The sequence below is a fragment of the Stegostoma tigrinum genome, chromosome 1, assembly GCF_030684315.1.
Source record: "Stegostoma tigrinum isolate sSteTig4 chromosome 1, sSteTig4.hap1, whole genome shotgun sequence".
Classification (NCBI taxonomy): Eukaryota; Metazoa; Chordata; class Chondrichthyes; order Orectolobiformes; family Stegostomatidae; genus Stegostoma; species Stegostoma tigrinum.
The window spans coordinates 175508238-175528199 of record NC_081354.1 but is presented as its reverse complement, the minus strand read 5'-3'; positions in this window follow the sequence as shown (position 1 = coordinate 175528199).

Below are 19962 nucleotides of genomic sequence, written 5' to 3'. Positions count from 1 at the left end.
TTGAAAAAATATACTTTATTCATAGAATGTACAAAAAATAAAACATTTATACACCTACCCAGTCATGCAAGCCACTCCGGGTTACCCGGGGGTACGTACACCAACTAAAGGAAAAAACAAAACAGAGAGAAAAAAAAACAAAGCAAAGAAACCGCCCCGGCAGTCGTCACCCCGCACAGTCCCAGTTGGCCCCCTGACCAGTTGGGGAAGGCGCCAGCTGGGCCCAGTTACCAGATAGGATTCTTTTCCCTTTTCTGGACGAGGGGGCTCATACGGTGGTCTTTCCCCACCGCGCCTTGGCGGCGGCTGCCCCAAGCTTTAGCGCGTCCCTCAGCACGTAGTCCTGGACCTTGGAGTGCGCCAGTCCGCAACACTCGGTCGGGGTCAGTTCTTTCAGCTGGCAGACCAGCAAGTTGCGGGCAGACCAAAGAGCGTCTTTCACCGCATTGATGGTCCTCCAGGCGCAGTTGATGTTGGTCTCGGTGTGTGTCCCCAGAAACAGCCCGTAGAGCACGGAGTCCCGCGTCACGGAGCTGCTCGGGACGAACCTCGACAAATACCACTGCATCCCCCTCCAGACCTCCTGCGCATAGGCACACTCCAGAAGGAGGTGATCGACAGTCTCGTCCCCCCCGCAGCCACCTCGAGGGCAGCGTGCGGTGGCGTAGAGATTCCAGGCATGCATAAAGGATCTCACTGGCAGAGCCCCTCTCACCGCCAGCCAAGCCATGTCCTTGTGCTTGTTTGAAAGTTCTGGCGATGAGGCATTCTGCCAAACGACTTTGGCAGTCTGCGTGGGGAACCACACGACGGGATCCACCCTCTCCTTTTCCCGAAGGGTCCCGAGGATACTACGTGCTGACCACTGCCTGACGGCCTTGTGGTCAAAGGTGTTTCCTTTCAAAAATTTCTCCACGAAGGACAGGTGGTACGGAACGGTCGAACTACTTGGAGCGTTCCGCGGCAACGAGGCCAGGCCCATCCTTCGCAACACCGGGGACAGGTAGAACCTCAGTAAGTAGTGACACTTGGTGTTTGCGTACTGAGGATCTACGCACAGCTTGATGCAGCCGCACACAAAGGTAGCCGTCAGGGTGAGGGTGGCGTTCGGTACGCCCTTTCCCCCATTTCCCAGGTCTTTGTACATGGTGTCCCTGCGGACCCGGTCCATCCTCGACCCCCAAATGAAGTGGAAGATGGCCCAGGTGACCGCAGCGGCGCAGGTCCAGGGAATAGGCCAGGCCTGCGCCACATACAACAGTACCGAAAGGCCCTCGCACCTGACAACCAGGTTCTTACCCGCGATGGAGAGGGACTGGAGCGTCCACCTGCCCGGCTTCTGCTTCAATTTGGTGATACACTCCTCCCAAGTCTTAGTGCACGCCCCAGCTCCACCAAACCAGACACCCAGCACCTTCAGGTAGTCTGTCCTGACGGTGAAGGGGATGAAGGAGCGGTCGTCCCAGTTCCCGAAGAACATGACCTCGCTCTTACCCCTATTGACTTTGGCACCCGAGGCCAGTTCAAACTGGCCGCAGATGTCCAATAGTCTACTCACCGACCGACGATCGGTGCAGAAGACGGCGACATCGTCCATGTACAGGGAGGTCTTGACCTGAAGGCCTCCGCTGCCTGGGATAGTCACACCCTTCAGGCTCACGTCCTTCCTGATGGAGGCGGCAAAGGGCTCCACACAGCACACGAACAAGGCAGGAGAGAGCAGGCAGCCCTGCCTGACTCCAGATCTAACAGGAAAACGGTCCGATTCCCACCCATTGATCGAGACTGCGCTAACGATGTTGGCGTAGAGCAGCCGGATCCAATTGCGGCTGCCCTCCCCGACCCCCAATTTGGAGAGGATGTCCCTCATGTAAGCATGAGAGACCCTGTCGAAGGCCTTCTCCTGGCCCGGGCTGACGAGGCAGGTGTCCACCCGCCTGTCCTGTACGTAGGCGATCGTATCCCTGATGAGCGCGAGGCTCTCAGCGATCTTCCTGCCCGGCACAGCACAGGTTTGGTCAGGGTGAATCACTGACTCCAGGACAGACCTGACCCGGTTGGCTATGACCTTGGCCAGGATTTTGTAGTCCACGTTCAAAAGTGAAATGGGATGCTAATTCTTAATTTCTTGCCTCTCCCCATTCCTCTTGTAAATGAGGGTGATGATGCCCTTCCTCATGGACTTGCACATTTCCCCTGCCCGAAGCGCACTATCATACACCTCCAGCAGGTCCTGGCCGACCAGGCCCCACAGAGCGGAATACAGCTCGACCGGTAAGCCATCGCTTCCGGGAGTCCTATTCCTCTCCAAGGACTTGAGGGCTCTGGTCAGCTCGTCCAGGGATATCGGCCGGTCCAGCCACTCCCTCGTGCCGTCGTCTAAGACCTCCGTGATAGACGACAGGAACGACTCGGAGGCTGTGCTGTTCATGGGCTTCGTGTCGTACAGTCCGGCATAGAAGGATCTGCTGATCCTCAAAACGTCGAGCCGAGACGACGTCACCGAGCCGTCGTCCTCCTTCAGCCGGCTAAGAACAGAGCTCTCTTTGTGCACCTTCTGAAAGAAGAAACGCGAGCACGTCTCGTCCTGCTCCACGGAGCGGACCCTGGACCGGAAGATTATCCTGGAGGCCTCCGCGGCGAAGAGCGAGGCTTGCTGGCCTCTTACCTCGCGGAGGTCCTCCATGACATCGACCCCCATCAACTGCCGAAGGAGCAGGTTCTGCACCCTTTTCTGGAGTCACGACAGCTTTTTCCGCCCCTCTCTCGCCTTCTGAACACCCTTGAGGAAAAAGAACCTCTTTATGTTCTCCTTCACCGTCTCCCACCAGTCGCCTGGAGACTCAAAGAGGGGTTTCACGGTTCTCCAACCGGCGTACTCCCTCTTAGAACATAGAACATAGAACATAGAACAGTACAGCACAGAACAGGCCCTTCAGCCCACAATGTTGTGCCGACCATTGATCCTCATGTATGCACCCTCAAATTTCTGTGACCATATACATGTCCAGCAGTCTCTTAAATGACCCCAATGACCTTGCTTCCACAACTGCTGCTGGCAACGCATTCCATGCTCTCACAACTCTCTGCGTAAAGAACCTGCCTCTGACATCCCCTCTATACTTTCCACCAACCAGCTTAAAACTATGACCCCTCGTGCTAGCCATTTCTGCCCTGGGAAATAGTCTCTGGCTATCAACTCTATCTATGCCTCTCATTATCTTGTATACCTCAATTAGGTCCCCTCTCCTCCTCCTTTTCTCCAATGAAAAGAGACCGAGCTCAGTCAACCTCTCTTCATAAGATAAGCCCTCCAGTCCAGGCAGCATCCTGGTAAACCTCCTCTGAACCCTCTCCAAAGCATCCACATCTTTCCTATAATAGGGCGCCCAGAACTGGACGCAGTATTCCAAGTGCGGTCTAACCAAAGTTTTATAGAGCTGCAACAAGATCTCACGACTCTTAAACTCAATCCCCCTGTTAATGAAAGCCAAAACACCATATGCTTTCTTAACAACCCTGTCCACTTGGGTGGCCATTTTAAGGGATCTATGTATCTGCACACCAAGATCCCTCTGTTCCTCCACGCTGCCAAGAATCCTATCCTTAATCCTGTACTCAGCTTTCAAATTCGACCTTCCAAAATGCATCACCTCGCATTTATCCAGGTTGAACTCCATCTGCCACCTCTCAGCCCATCTCTGCATCCTGTCAATGTCCCGCTGCAGCCTACAACAGCCCTCTACACTGTCAACGACACCTCCGACCTTTGTGTCGTCTGCAAACTTGCTGACCCATCCTTCAATTCCCTCGTCCAAGTCATTTATAAAATAAGCTCCTCGACGTTCTCTGGGGTCAACAGAGTCGTGTTGAGCTTCCGCGTCCCCTTGCCGGCCGGCTGGTCGTCCTGTAAGTGACAGTCGGCCAGCAGGAGGCAGTGGTCAGAGAAGAACACCGGCTCGACGCTGAGAACGTCCGTGACACAAACAGGAAGTCTATCCTTGAGCGGATAGACCCGACTGGCCACAACCAGGTGTACCTCTGCTGCGCTCCGTCTGCAGGGGTGCTGAAGACGTCGAGCAGCTTGGCGTCCTTCACCGTGCCCATCAGGAATCTGGACGTGACGTCCTGTTGACTCCCCCCACCCGCTGTCCCCACGCCGGATCTTCCATCTGCATCAATGATGCAGTTGAAGTCTCCGCCTAGGATGACCGGCCTGGACGTAGCCAGCAGGGGTGGAAGCCGCTGCAGGACGGCCAACCGCTCACTCCGTACCACTGGGGCGTACACGTTGATCAGCCTCAGGGGAGCATTCCTGTAGGTGATGTCAGCCACTAGGAGGCGCCCCCCCCACCACCTCCTGAACTTAAGAGATGGTGAAGTTGCGCCCCCGCAGCAGAATAGCCAGGCCCGAGGAGCGACAGTCGTTACCCCCCAACCAGATCGAAGGCCCACAGGTCCAGGCGCCGGACCATTTCTCGTGCCTGCCGAGGTGCGGTATCCCGCACTCCTGCAGAAACAGGAGGTCCACCTTGATGGTGGTCAGGTAGGCCAACGTGGACACACATCTTGCGGTTGACTTAACGCTGCGCACATTAATGCTCGCAACTCGTACCCCCATTGTGGGCAGTGACTGCAGTACCCTCCCCAAGTCCAAGGTCCAGCCCCTCCATCTGTCCCTTCATGCCCATTGCCCAGGCTAACTGCTGGACGCTCTCCGGGCTCAGGAAACCGTCCGTGCTGCCTTCCTGGTGGCAACCCCCGGCAGGGGTGCGGAGGCAGGAGGGTCCGGCTCCGGGTCAGGTTGGGGACGCGCTGTTTCCTCCTTCCCGCCTGGAAGTTCCGGGGTGCCCCCTAGTGCCCCAGCGGCACTTGACTGGGTGTCGGAGGGAGCCTCAGGACGCCCCCTGTCACCTGGAAGCGGGGTGCTGCTTTCCTTCCCCCTCAAGATCTTTAACTTCTGCTTCGGGTGGGCCCTCTCGAATCCCCCTCGTCAGAGGAGCTCTTATAGCCCCCCTGTAGCTGCCTCTTCCCGCCTGATGATTGCGGTTCCTGGGCCCGCCGACACACCTTCTTCCTCGCTTTCCAGACTGTTGTCCACTCCCCTGGGTCGCCTGTCGCCGCCTCCATCGACTCCAGGTTGTCGGCGGGGGGGGGGGGGGGGGGGGGGGAGTGGAGCCTGCAGGGGTGCTTTGCTGGCCTCGGGCCCATCCTGTGGGGCTGGGCCCTCCTGCACGGCCTGGCCCTCCTGCACATTAGTGGGGTCCTTGCTGGGCCCTGGTGCCTTCCTCTCCTCCGGGGGGGCTGGCCCCGCATTGCCCCTGCCGGCGACCTGGGCGTAGGTGGTCCCCCGCCACGGGCATGCCCTATAGAAGTGGCCCGCTTCCCCGCAAAGGTTGGAGCTTTTTTCTTGTGGGCAATCCCTTGCAAGGCGTCCCTCCTCCCTGCAGATGGTGGCTTTGCAGTCGGCCGCCACGTGACCTGACCTACCACAGGCATGGCAGACTTTAGGTTGCCCTGCATAGGTCAGGTAGCCCCTGCTCCCGCCGATCGCGAAGCTGGACGGTGGGTGTACGACGTTCCCGTCCGTGCCCATCCTCAGCGTCACCTTGACCTGCCTCTTACTCGTCCAGATGCCAAAGGGGTCCATGATGTCAGTTAGGTCCCCTTCCACCTTCACATTCCTTCCGAGGAAGGTCAGGACATCAACTGCTGGCACATGCGGGTTGTACATATGTACAGTCACCATACGGCTCCTCTGCGCTGGCATCACAAACAGCGGGACAGCGGTCAATACAGAGAGGGGGCCCTCACCTCCTTTCTCCTTGAAAACTTCCAGGAACCGCTCGCAAAGCTTGGCACTCCTGAAGGTCACGTCGTAAAATCCTCCTCCGGGGAAATCCTGCAGGCAGTAAATGTCCGCAGCAGCGAACCCACAACAGTTCGACAGGACCCTCTTCACGAAGAAGGTGCGGTCCACAGGTGCACCTTCATCCACCTTCTTTACAGAAACACGGATGGTGTTCCGGACCCCCTGACCTGGGGCACGAGCACTTGCCGCAGCCATCGTTGCAGGTTGGCTGCTCCCCTGAACCAGCGTTAGGTCGAAGCCAGCAGTAAGATCCACTGGTTGCAAGGGTGCACAGCCAACCCGACGTCCTCCTTTCACCTCCAAGACAGCACTCTCGTCCTCTTGGTCCACAAGAGAGTGGGTCTTTATTGTGTTCCAGATGTAAGCTGGTTCACTGAGCTTGCCAGTTTGTTCCCAGACGTTTCGTCACCATTCTAGGTAACATCATCAGTGAGCCTCCGATGAAGCACTGGTGTTATGTCCCGCTTTCTATTTATCTGTTTAGGTTTCCTTGGGTTGGTGATGTCATTTCCTGTGTTGGTGATGTCATTTCCTGTTCTTTTTCTCAGGGAATGGCAGATTGGCTCCAAATCAATGTGTTTGTTGATGGAGTTCCGGTTGGAATGCCATGCTTCTAGGGATTCTCGTGCATGTCTCTGTTTGGCTTGTCCCAGGATGGATGTGTTGTCCCAATCAAAGTGGTGTCCTTCCTCATCTGTATGTAAGGATACGGGTGATAGTGGGTCATTTCGTTTTGTGGCTAGTTGATGTTCATGTATCCTGGTGCCTAGCTTTCTGCCAGTTTGTCCAATGTAGTGTTTGTCACAGTTCTTGCAAGGTATTTTGTAGATGACGTTCGTTTTGCTTCTTGTCTGTATAGGGTCTTTTACAGGGTCCAGAACCTCAACCTGAGCTACAAATCTTCTCAAAACTTGTGAACGGAAATCATTCAACTCAAGGGTTTATCCCACAATGATACATTTTCACTGAACGAGCGTGACATTGAATCATTCCATCAGATACCCAGTTAAATGTACATCAGATGCAGTGCTTGTGATTTTAACCCGATCTGGTTCAGAACTATCAAAACAAAGGGAAAACCTTAGCTGAAACATTAGCTGAAAAACTGAAAGAACTGTGGATGCTGGAAATCTGAAACAAAGGCAGAACATCTCAGCAGGTTTGGCAGCATCTGTGGACAAAAATCAGAGTTAACATTTTGGGACCAGAACATATGGAACCAACATTAGTTGTCATTGTCACCATTACCAAAGCTAGATTTATTCACTAACCCAGCTGAATTTAAACCCATTTCTCAAAACATTAGACTGGGGTCCCTGATTATCCAGTGTCATTACCACCATGCTATAACTTCCCTACATAACAGAATAAAGGCAAAATACTGAATCATAAAATCATAGTGCAGAAAGAGGCCATTTGGTCCATCAAGTTTGCACCCACCCCCTGAATAGAATACCACTCAGACCCAGCCCCCCACCCAATCCCCATAGCCCTGAATTTACCTGTACATTCCTGGACACTATGGGAAAATTTAGCATAACCAATTCACCAAACTGCACATCTTTGCACTGCAGCAGGAACCCAAAGACCCAGCAGAAACCCACACAGACAACATGCAGAATCCACACAGACAGTTGCCCTGACACTGAGAAGAAGTGATAGCCTAATGATATTGTTGTTACTGTTACACTGTTAACCCAGAGACCCAGATAATGTTCTGGGGACCAGGGTGTGCATCCCACCAAGACAGATGGTGGAATTTGAATTCAGTAAATATCTGGAATTAACAATCTAATGATGATGATTGTCGGTAAAACCCAACTTGTTCACTAATTTTTCTGATTTTGATTGAAGTGTGTCTACTTCAATGCCAGGAGCATCCGGAATAAGGTGGGTGAACTTGCAGCATGGGTTAGTACCTGGGACTTCGATGTTGTGGCCATTTCGGGGACATGGATAGAGCAGGGACAGGAATGGTTGTTGCAGGTTCCAGGATTTAGATGTTTCAGTAAGAACAGAGAAGATGTAAAAGGGGCGGAGGTGTGGCATTGTTGGTCAAGGACAGTATTACAGTTGCAGAAAGGATGCTTGGGGACTCGTCAACTGAGGTAGTATGGGCTGAGGTTAGAAACAGGAAAGGAGAGGTCACCCTGTTGGGAGTTTACTATAGGCCTCCGAATAGTTCCAGAAATCTAGAGGAAAGGATAGCAAAGATGATTCTCGATAAGAGTGAGAGAGACAGGGTAGTTGTCATGGGGGACTTCAACTTTCCAGATATTGACTGGGAACACTATAGTTCGAGTGCTATAGATGGGTCAGTTTTTGTCCAGAGTGTGCAGGAGGGCTTCCTGACACAGTATGTAGATAGGCCAACAAGGGGCGAAGCCACATTAGATTTGGTACTGGGTAATGAGCCCGGCCAGGTGTTAGATTTGGAAGTAGGTGAGCACTTTGGTCATAGCGATCACAATTCTGTTATGTTTACTTTAGTGATGGAAAGGGATAGGTGTATACCACTGGGCAAGAGTTATAGCTGGGGGAAAGGCAATTACAATGAGATTAGGCAAGATTTAGGGAGCATAGAATGGGGAAGGAAACTGCAGGGGACGGGCACATTAGAAATGTGGAGCTTATTCAAGGAAAAGCTCCTGTGTGTCCTAGATAAATATGTACCTGTCAGGCAGGGAGAAAGCTGTAGAGTGCGGGAGCCATGGTTTACGAAGGAGGTGGAATCTCTGGTCAAGGGGAAGAAGAAGGCTTATGTTAGGATGAGATGTGAAGGCTCAGTTAGGGCACTTGAGGGCTACGAGGTAGCCAGGAAAGACCTAAAGAGAGAGCTCAGAAGAGCCAGGAGGAGACATGAGAAGTTGTTGGCAGATAGGATCAGGGTAAACCCCAAGGCTTTCTATAGGTATTTAAGGAATAAAAGAATGACAAAAGTAAGATTAGGCCCAATCAAGGATAGTAGTGGTAAGTTGTGTGTGGAGTCAGATGAGATAGGGGAAGCGCTAAATGAATATTGTTCAACAGTATTCACTCTAGAAAACGATAATGTTGTTGAGGAGAATACTGAGATACAGGCTACTAGACTAGGTGGGATTGAGGTTCACACGGAAGAGGTATTAGAAATCCTTCAGAAGGTGAAGATAGATAAGTCCCCTGGGCCGGATGGGATTTATCCTCGGATCGTCTGGGAAGCCAGGGAGGAGATTGCCGAGCCTTTGGCATTGATCTTTAACTCGTCATTGTCTACAGGAATAGTGCCAGATGACTGGAGGATAGCAAATGTGGTTCCCCTGTTTAAGAAGGGGAGTAGAGACAACCCTGGTAATTATAGACCAGTGAGCCTTACCTCAGTTGTTGGTAAAGTGTTGGAAAAGGTTATAAGGGATAGGATTTATCATCATCTAGAAAAAAATAAATTGATTAGGGATAGTCAGCACAGTTTTGTGAAGGGAAGGTCGTGCCTCACAAACCTTATTGAGTTCTTTGAGAAGGTGACCAAACAGGTAGATGAGAGTAAACCGGTTGATGTGGTGTATATGGATTTCAGCAAGGTGTTCGACAAGGTTCCCCACAATAAGCTATTGTACAGAATGCGGAGTAATGGAATTGTGGGAGATATAGCAGTTTGGATCGGAAGTTGGCTTGCTGAAAGAAGACAGAGGGTGGTAGCTGATGGGAAATGTTCATCCTGGAGACCAGTTACTAGTGGTGTACCGCAAGGGTCGGTGTTGGGTCCACTGCTGTTTGTCATTTTTATAAATGACCTGGATGAGGGCATAGAAGGATAGGTTAGTAAATTTGCAGACAACACTAAGGTTGGTGGAGTTGTGGATAGTGACGAAGGATGCTGTAGGTTGCAGAGAGACATAGATAAGCTGCAGAGCTGGGCTGAGAGGTGGCAAATGGACTTTAATGCAGACAAGTGTGAGGTGATGCACTTTGGTAGGAGTAATCGGAAGGCAAAGTACAGGGCTAATGGTAAGATTCTTAGCAGTGTAGATGAGCAGAGACATCTCGGTGTCCATGTACACAGATCCTTGAAAGTTGCCACCCAGGTTGACAGGGCTGTTAAGAAGGCATACAGTGTTTTAGCTTTTATTAATAGAGGGATCGAGTTCTGAAACCAAGAGGTTATGGTGAAGCTGTACAAAACTCTGGTGCGGCCGCACTTGGAGTATTGTGTCCAGTTCTGGTCACCGCATTATAAGAAAGATGTGGAAGCTTTGGAAAGGGTGCAGAGGAGATTTACTGGGATGTTGCCTGGTATGGAGGGAAGGTCTTACGAGGAAAGGCTGTGGGACTTGAGGCTGTTTTCATTAGAGAGAAGAAGATTGAGAAGTGACTTAATTGAGACATAAAAAATAATCAGAGGGTTAGATAGGGTGGATAGGGAGAGCCTTTTTCCTAGGATGATGACGGCGAGCACGAGGGGGCATAGCTTTAATTTGAGGAGTGAAAGATATAGGACAGATGTCAGAGGTAGTTTCTTTCCTCAGAGAGTAGTAAGGGAATGGAATGCTTTGCCTGCAACGGTAGTAGATCCGCCAACTTTAGGTACATTTAAGTTGTCATTGGACAAGCATATGGACGTACATGGAATAGTGTAGGTTAGATGGGCTTGAGATCGGTGTGACAGGTCGGCACAACATCGAGGGCCAAAGGGTCTGTACTGTGCTGTAATGTTCTATGTTCTATGTTCTATGTTCTACATGTCCTTTAGGGAAGGAAACTGCCGTCCTTACCTAGTCAGGCCTACATGTGACTTCAGACCCACAACAATGTGGTTGAATCTTAGCCGCCCTCTTGGCAATTAGGGATGGGCAATAAGTGCTGCCTTGCCAGCAACACCCTGGTCCCGTGAATGAGTAAAGATAAAAAAACGACTGAGCCATTGTCCATTTAAGGATGCTGGAAATATATAAGTTCTGAAGAAGTCATGGGACTTGAAATGTGAATTCTGTTTCTCACTACAGATGCTACCAGACCGGTCTAGTTCCTCCAGCACTTTCTGATTTTATTTTGTCCTCTAGACAGAGACCTCGATTGGTTCGACAGAAAGCAATGGTGCTTGAAGGAAACTGACTAGAAATGTTTTTATCTGCGGTTTCCTTTCCTGACAGCAGTTTAACATAGCACCAAGCCAAGGGGGTGTTTTGGTATGCAGTGCTAGCTTGGAGGTAAGCAGCGATCACTTTTGTACTATTTCACATTGAAAACAAGGATGGTAAGAACACTCTCATTACTTCACTCATAGATTTTCAAATGACAAAATCATTTTAAATAAGGTAGAAGTTAAAAACAAAAGGACAAAACCTTTTTAAATGTTGTGAAGCTTTTCCTTAATGTGAACAAATTTGGCATTTCATAACCATAGAATCTCTTAGTATGGAAGTAGAGCAAGATAACGAAATGTGAGGCTGGATGAACACAGCAGGCCCAGCAGCATCTCAGGAGCACTGCTGCTGGGCTGCTGTGTTCATCCAGCCTCACATTTCGTTATCTTGGATTCTCCAGCATCTGCAGTTCCCATTATCATGGAAGTAGACCATTCGGCCTGAGAGATCCACACGAACACTTAGAACAGCATTCTACCCACATCCCCTACCCTAACCCTGTGGCTCAGCCCATCCCTGTAACCCAGCATTTCCCACGGCTAATCGATCTAGCCTGCACATTCCTGGACAATATGGGCAATTTAGCATGGCCAATTCACCCTAACCTGCTTATCTTTGGTCTGTGACAGGAAATTGGAGCATCCGGTGGAAACCCATGCAGACTCAGTTGCCTGAGTGTAAAATTAAACCTGGGTCCCTGGATGCTGTGAGGCAGTGGTGTTAATCACTGAGCCACTATGCTGCCTGTTGTTGGTACTACACTATTGGAGTATTGCTGGAAAAGACACATTTTGTCAAAACTTTGAGTCTTGCAATCATCAGGACAGTTTACAAGAATACCAATTCAAGGGTAAAACTGATACTTCTCTTACATGGCAGGAAAATGTAAATTGATTGGCAAATGGACTTAGATTAGAATAGGCATGTTTCATGGAGATTAATGAAAATTGACAGTTAACTTCTCTTAATGAGCTCTATCCAAATTCACATTTGAAATGGAAAAGTTAAATAAGCTCCCTTTTCTCTCTGTCCTAGCTGAGAAATCAGTCAGTGATTCCTCTACCACTGTCTAGGACAAACCTAACTTCAACGGTCAATGTAAGCGTTGAAACAAACACAGATTGATGGAGAAGCACAGCAGGTCTGGCAGCACCTACAAAGAGAAATAAAGTTAACATTTCTAAAGTTTGGAAATAGTGCCATAACAGATTTAAAACATTAACTCTATTTCTATCCACAACTGCCTTACTCCTGCTGAGTTTCTCCAGGATTCTCTGTGTTTCATTCAGATTTCCAATATCGACCATATTTTACTTTTGTTCAATGCTACAGATTGATATTTCTGCAGTTCCAGGCAGTATAAGATTAGCCTTATCAGCAAACTCGAAAATAGAGCCCAAGTCATTTGCTCATTGTGCAAGCTTGATGCCGAAATAAGGTGAATCAAAATTACCCCGAACAATAATGGCTACGCTGATCAGGTCATTTCTAATTGTATATTATGCAAACTAAGGAAAAGCTCTAAAGAAATTACTCCTGATATTGCAAATTGACTTGGCTACAACAGATAAGTTTTTTATTATTCATTTGTTCCGATAATTCCAGTCACAATCACTTCTCATTTATCTGAAATGGCATAGCAAACCATACATTTGTATAATACTGAACTACTCAAGAAGGGTCATGCCAGATGAACTGCAGTGGGTCAAGAGGTGAGCTTACCCCTCATCTTCTTAGATGGGGTGCCCATGTCCTGTAAAAGAATAAATGAATATAGGAAGGATGTTATGAAACTGGCAAGGGTACAAAAAAGATTTACAAGGATGTAACTGAGACTAAGGGCTTGAGTCATAAGGAGAGGCTGGATAGGCTGGGACTTTCTTTCTCTGGAGTGTAGGAAGCTGAGGGGTGACCTTACAGAGGTTCACAAAATCATGATGTGAATAGAGAAGCTGAATAGCCATCGTCTTTTCCCCAGGATGGGGGAGTCAAAAACTAGAGGGCATAGGTTTACAATGAGAAGGGAAAGATTTAAAAGAGACCTGAGGGGGAAATTCTTCCAGCAGAGGGTGGTGCATCTTTGGAACAAGCTGCCAGAGGAAGTGGTAGAGGCTGGTAGAATTGCAACACTTAAAAGGCATTTCGACAGGCACATGGATAGAAAGGTTTAGCGAGTTATGGGCCAAATGCAGGCAAATGAGACTAGTTCAGTCTAGGAAATCCGACCGGCATGGACAAGTTGGGCCAAAGGCCCTGTTTCCATGCTGTATGACTCAATGACTCTGTAAAGGGGAAATTAAGTGGTCAGCAGCCTAATGGAAATAAGAGAGTAGCTAAGCCTTAGGGAAAGATGAATTCAGTGAGGTGTGAGGGGAGTTTGGAGAAAACAATACACCAAGGCCCTTTCAACAGCACCTTCCAAACCCATGGCCTTGACCACCTTGAAGAACAAGGTCATCTGTTGAAAAGATGCCACTTCAGGGTTAGGACAGATGGTTAGCTTGGTTCTGGTGGGTAATGGGAAAGGCTAATTGGAATTGAGGAAACTGAATGAATGGTCTCAATCTTCGTGACAATGGAGCATATGAGGTCCCCCTACTTTGAGTTGAAAATAAAATGAATCAGAGAAAAGTGACTTAAAGTTATAGCAGTACTGAAAATAAATTGCGAATGATAATATAACTGCCAGAAGACAGCAAGGACTGATCTTTTTCTTATTCATTCATGGAATGTGGGCATCAATGGCTGGGTGAACCCTAATTACTCATCCCTAGTTGCCCTTGAGAAGGCGGTGAGCTGGCTTCTTGAAGCGCTGCAGCCCATTTGTTGAGGTATACCCACAATGCTGTTCAGGAGAGAGTTCCAGTGATAGTGAAGGATATATTTCCCAGTCTGGATAGTGAGTGGCTCGCAAGTGATGGTACTTGCTTGTACTGTAATCTCGTTGGAAGTGGCTGTGCATTTGGAAGGTGCTGTCAAAGGGGCATTGGTGAATGTCTGCAATGCAATTTGTAGGTGCTAGACACTGCTGCTTCTGAGTATCGGTGGTGGAGGGAGTGGATGCTTGTAGATGCAATGCCAAGCAAGCAGGCTGCTCTGTCCTGAACGGTGTCAAGCTTCTTGAGTGTTGTTAGTGCCTCAGCCATCCAGACATCCAGGCCGGGTGAGGAATGCCTGTTACAGGTTGCACAGTAGATACTTTAAAGTCACATGGAAAGGGACCATTTATCCTTTTGAGTCTATTCTGCATTCAGTGAGATTGAGATTTATCTCTGATCTAACTTCATGTCAGCATTTTTGCCTCATATCCCTAAATACTTATGGTTAATAAAAACTATTAATCTTGGATTTAAAATGAACAATTGCTACTTGTGGAAATGAGTTCCAAACTTCTTTCAATCTTTACAGGTAGAAGAATTTCCTAATGTCACTTCTGAAATGAGTTTCTCATTGTTATGTTATACTCCCTTGACCTAGATTCCCTAATCAACAGAAATAATCACTTTCTATCAATCTGTTCCCCTTAATGTCTTCAGAATTTTAACAAAACTACCCCATTTATATTTGAGAATTCAAACTGAGATTCTGTCCTTGTATTTAACCATTAGATCCATGGGCAGAACATTCTTCAGGCACCTTTGAGTCTTAGTTTCAGTTGAAAGGCCAGGGAAGTAGCCAGTGAAGTACCCCTGCAGTAAAGGATTTGGAGTGGGCAGATCTTCAGATTGGGGGTCACAGACAGTCAGAGGGGTCAGGGAGCTTGGAAGCATGATTGGGATGCGTGGCTTCCAATGGCAGTCCACTGCCAAATGCCCAGCCCTGACAATGGACAGAAAAGTTGAACTTAATTCTGGTGAAGGTGGGAAGGCCAAGGCATTTTGGGATCACCACCACCACAATGGTTCATTCATGAAGTGCCCTCCCCCCACAAGCTCCAAGCTCACCAATGACTGAGAACCAAAGATTCCACCTCTTTGTATCAATTCAGAAAATCTGTTTCCATGGGCAATATGTACATTGTAAGGTGTGTTGTCCGAAAATTGTTCACAAGACTTAAAGGAATGAAGATGGTGGGCCACATCAAAGAAAATGACCAGGTTGGAGAGAATGGTCAGAAGGAAAAGTGGAGTGCAGTGGGGAGTGACCAGGCAGACTGATAAATATAATAGATGGTTTCTCACTGAAGCAAAGGTGAGATATTGAGATGGTCATGTTGAGATTATTGTGTCAATGATCTCTCTTCCAGCCATCAACTGACATAAGCATCAGTCACAATCAAATTCCTTGGTCTACTGAAAGAAAGCTGGTCCATTACTGTTAAGACGAAGATTGTTCAGGTGTATTCTTTCCCTAAAATACCAGATACATGTAAACTAGCCAAGCACTACCATAACATTTAGTTCACCATCGCTCTGGGATGCAAGAACTAAATGCCCAAGGAGAGCTGTGATAATTGGAGTTATTGAATTGCTGCCATTCCTGACCAGTATTTCTCCCTCAATGAGCGTAGAGTCATTGAGTCGTACAGCACAGAGACAGACCCTTCAGTCTATCCAGTCCATACAGAACACAATCCCAAACTAAGCTAGTCCCACCTGCTGGCTCCCGGCCCATATCCCTCCAAACCTTTCTTATTCATGTATCTATCCAACACTGGACAAAACAACAACTTACGTTTTTATAGTATCTTTTATATAACAAACCATATTCAAGGGGTTCAATCAGACAAAATTGAATAACAGCCCATCCCATTGCTGTGTGTTAGATACTGGTGAGAGAAAAATTGGGCAATGTGACTTTTACCAAATGCCAGGTATAATGCTAAAGATATTTGACTCACTTCATTTAAGAATCAGATTCCAAAAATAAACTTTAATTTAAGATCATTAATTCAGTTACTGGTGCTAATTATAAATGCTGTTTTCAAAGTAAGTCTATATGGTTTCCTTCAGGAAAGTATAATGAACTTATGTTTCGATCTGAATAAAAGAGCTTGCCAAGACGTGATTGCTGATCCTATTACAGATTAGATTCAGGCGTGAAAATGGCTTTTGGGAATAGTACCACAAGAACGACTCTTACAACCACATGCAAAGATGTATTTAAGGGGAATCTAGACAAGCACACGAGTGATATGCTGATGTGATGAGGTGAAGTAGAGTGGAAGGAGGATGATGAAAAGCATAAATAGAGTGGTTGAGTAAAATGGCCTCTTCCTTGTGCTGTAAATTCACCGTCACCTACTTAATCTAACGCTTTAATTGTTTGGAATGAGAGCAGAAAGTGCTGAACAATCCCAACATGTCTGGCAGCAATTGGGGAGAGGGAAACACAGATCACATTTGAGCCCAGTGTGGCTCTTCAGAAACAAATCCAGAGGTGGAAGTGCCATGGGATTGATGCAATTGTAAAAGGCTGGGGTGGGGGTGGTGGTTGAATTCTGCCATGTCTGAATTCTATTTCTCGTTGCCTAGCTGAAAAACACAAAGGGACTGACTACACTTGTGTTGCCATGGAGTTCAGTTGATTCCAAATCAGATATTGTTCCTGATGTGCAGAGTGACAGGATAAAATACCCACCCAGCATGACACTTCTAAGTGCTTGTTCTTCAGGCTACATGAAAAAGAACAGGATAATGAGGGTCACATTTCTCTGGCTCTGTTGAAAAATCAATTGACTACGAATTGTTAGATGAATCTGTGGTTGTCTATACACCATCCCCACTGCTCCCTGAAGAGAATCAAATTTGAAAGAGGCCACTCGACCCACACTACCTGTGCTGGTTCTGTGAAAAATCAAGCCAATTAGTCTCACTCAGGTGCTCTTTCTTCATTATGGGAGAATTAATCCCTTTTTAAAGTATTTATCCAATTCCTTTTAATTACTATTGAATCTGCTGCCAGCATCTTCTTTCTGAATTTCAGGTCATAATTGAATAGAAATATTTCTCCTCATTTCATCTCTTGATTTTGTTTTTATTTGCTGGAGGGGCTAAACAGCCTACTCCTGTTCACAGTATGTGTTCACACAGACTGAGCCAGATGATTATAACTCTATAAGTGATTAAATGGCTTGAAAAGAAACTAGACCTAGCCATAGCAATATCTTGCCCATCCCAAGCTGTAATAACACTCATTAGTTTGCTTCAAACTGTTCGTATCTCTGCCTGATCCAGAAAGAAGTCCACATTGAAGTAACTGATAGTGAAAGAAATGAAATGTAATTTTTCATATTCTCATGGGGCTGTGCGTTGACAAATATTTGAACACACTGTATGTAAAACACAAAGAGAGAAAAAAGAACATATCCTAAAATGTATCATTTGCTTTGCTTCACAACACTTACCCTCTGGTCTGCTGTAATGAAATGTTTTGCCACATAGGGCCATTAATGTTGATTAAAAATGAAAGGCTTTTAAATTGTCAGGAAATTAAGCCATAAAACGTCTTTCATTCATACTTCAGCAATTAGTTCTTTCAAATGAAATTTTCCTTCAGATTATCTGATGAATGGAACAGGTAGCAGGGCATTGTGTCTACACTGAATGCAGAGAAACTGCAGCCACTTTCCCACCACGTGAATATACTTTTGACAATTCAGTTGAAAATTTATTATCAAATGGAGATTGGTGGATTTTTGTCAGTTAAGGGCATTAGTTAGTGTAGAATTAAGGCAGGTCAACCCTCCCATGATGGGATGGTGCCATCATTACCGCTGAAAAGGATATATTCATTTAATTTTGATAAGTTTCTTCTTTTGCAAATTTCCATTCAGAATTTGATCTTTTTGTTACAGTTTCCTCCCAGGGAAATATTTAACCCATTTTGTTTTCCTCCACAAATTATTTAAAGAGTAAAATGAAGACAGACAGAAAAATAAGAATTGAGATACAGGTGAGCCAGGGTCATATTGAATGGTGGAACAGCCTGAAAGGGCTGACTTCCCTTCCTTTGTTCCCTCCATTGCAAGGTCGGAAGTGGGGAGTGTTCAGTGGCAGCAGTATGTACTGTCTGCAAGTTACACTGCAGAAATTCACTAAAGATCCTTAGACAATACCTTCCAAACCCACAACTTCTACCATCTAGAAGGAAAAGGGCAGCAGATGCATGGGAACACCTCCCTCAACAAATTCCCCTCCAATCCATTCAGCATCTTGGCTTGGAGATACATCGCCATTCTTTCTCTGCCGCTGAGTCAAAATCCTGGAATTCCCTCCCCAAGGGCATTGTGCGTCAACCTACATCACATGGACTGCAGCAATTCAAGAAGGCAGCTCACCACCACTTTCTGAAGTGCAGCTAGGGACGGGCAAGAAATGCTGGCCCAGTCAGCGACATCTATGGCCCAAGAGTGAATAAACAAAACTTAAAACAGTACCAGTTCCTGTGCAAACATATAACTGTACAGAAACAGAACCAGAAGTTTCTGGAAAAGCTCAGGTCTGGCAGCATCTGCGAAGAAAAAAATCAGAGTTAACATTTCGGGTCTGCTTACCCTTCCTCAGAACTGTACAGATGTACAACTGTATAGATCCCTTTATCCACTCTGCAGAGTGTAAGATTTTGAATGTGTCAATGCAGCATGTGTTACTTTAGTCCATCTTCTGTGGAGCACCTTAACATGGTCTTGTCTCTGTTCCCCCCCGCTCCAATTGAGTCGTTCCAGCAGGATCAATCCTCTCACCTCCAGTTTGCAACTCACATCTTCTAAACTTCCAGTTTTTCTGTTTGTACTCCAAGACAATGGAATTTAAGGTCCACTCTTAAGACTTGCAGGGGGCAGATTTTCATCGTGATACAGTTATGAGGAATTGGGAGGATTCACTCTCAGTGACCCACTTGGTTATTTCAGAGGGCAGCTAAGAGGCAACCTCATCGCTGTGGCCTGGAGTCACAGGTAGGCCAGACAAGGTAACAGTAACAGATTTCCTTGCCTAACCAGGGTCATTGAGCCAGATGTATTTTTACAACAACTATTGATAACCATCACAGTTACTATTACTTGAAACTAGCTTCCGACTCAAGATTTTATTCACTTAATTTGAAATCCACTCGTTATCCTGGTGGGATTTGATTGCATACCCCCATAATATTAGCCTTGTTCTCTGGATTCCTAGCCCAGTGACATTAACAATAAACCACTGACTCCCTCATGCCATTTCTAAGCAACCCATGCCTGTTCTATGACCATTTGTATCCCTTCCATACCCCCATGGCCCTTCCATCATTCTCATACCCTATGCAAACTCCATACTAATCTAACAGTGTTTGCAGCAAATGCAGCAGACAGAACGAAAGAGCCACTGGTAAGCCTGGTAAGTTTTTGAAATATGTCTGAAATTTATTATGTAAGGAAATAAGATGTTTCTTTTTCCAAATTGTCAAAGCATATCTTATAACCTCATGAAAGTGTCAACCACACAGAGGTACTCATGGTATCAGTAAGTAAAAGCTTTGCTAGTTGAATTCCCATTTTGAACCAAAATCCAAGATATACTTGTTTGCCCTTTGTCTCACTCAGGTAGTCTTGCTCACACTGACCATGCTCGTTGCTTAACTATTTTGCGACTTGTGATACGATGATTATTGCCCAGGTATCATCAATTACATCCTAAATATTTTGAGTTTGGATCTAAGCATTGAATAAATTGGATGGTATCTTTGGCAGTTGCTCAGAGTAGATGGTCGATATTTCAGGATAAGCACAAATTACAAACTACTTGACTTCAAATAATTTTCATCCATTCCTTCATTGGGTCAATTATTGGCAACTCAGCATACACGAGTTCACTGAAGAATGATTCAATTTGTGATATTAAGCACCCCACAGTACTGGATGAGTCCAATGAAGCATGAACTGCAGTAAGGGTTCAAAATGCTCCCTAACTAATGTGGCACAAAACAGAGAAACACTAATGGAGAGAGAAAGCAAAAACATTTATTTTGGCAGAGCTGTACCCTCTTAAAGTT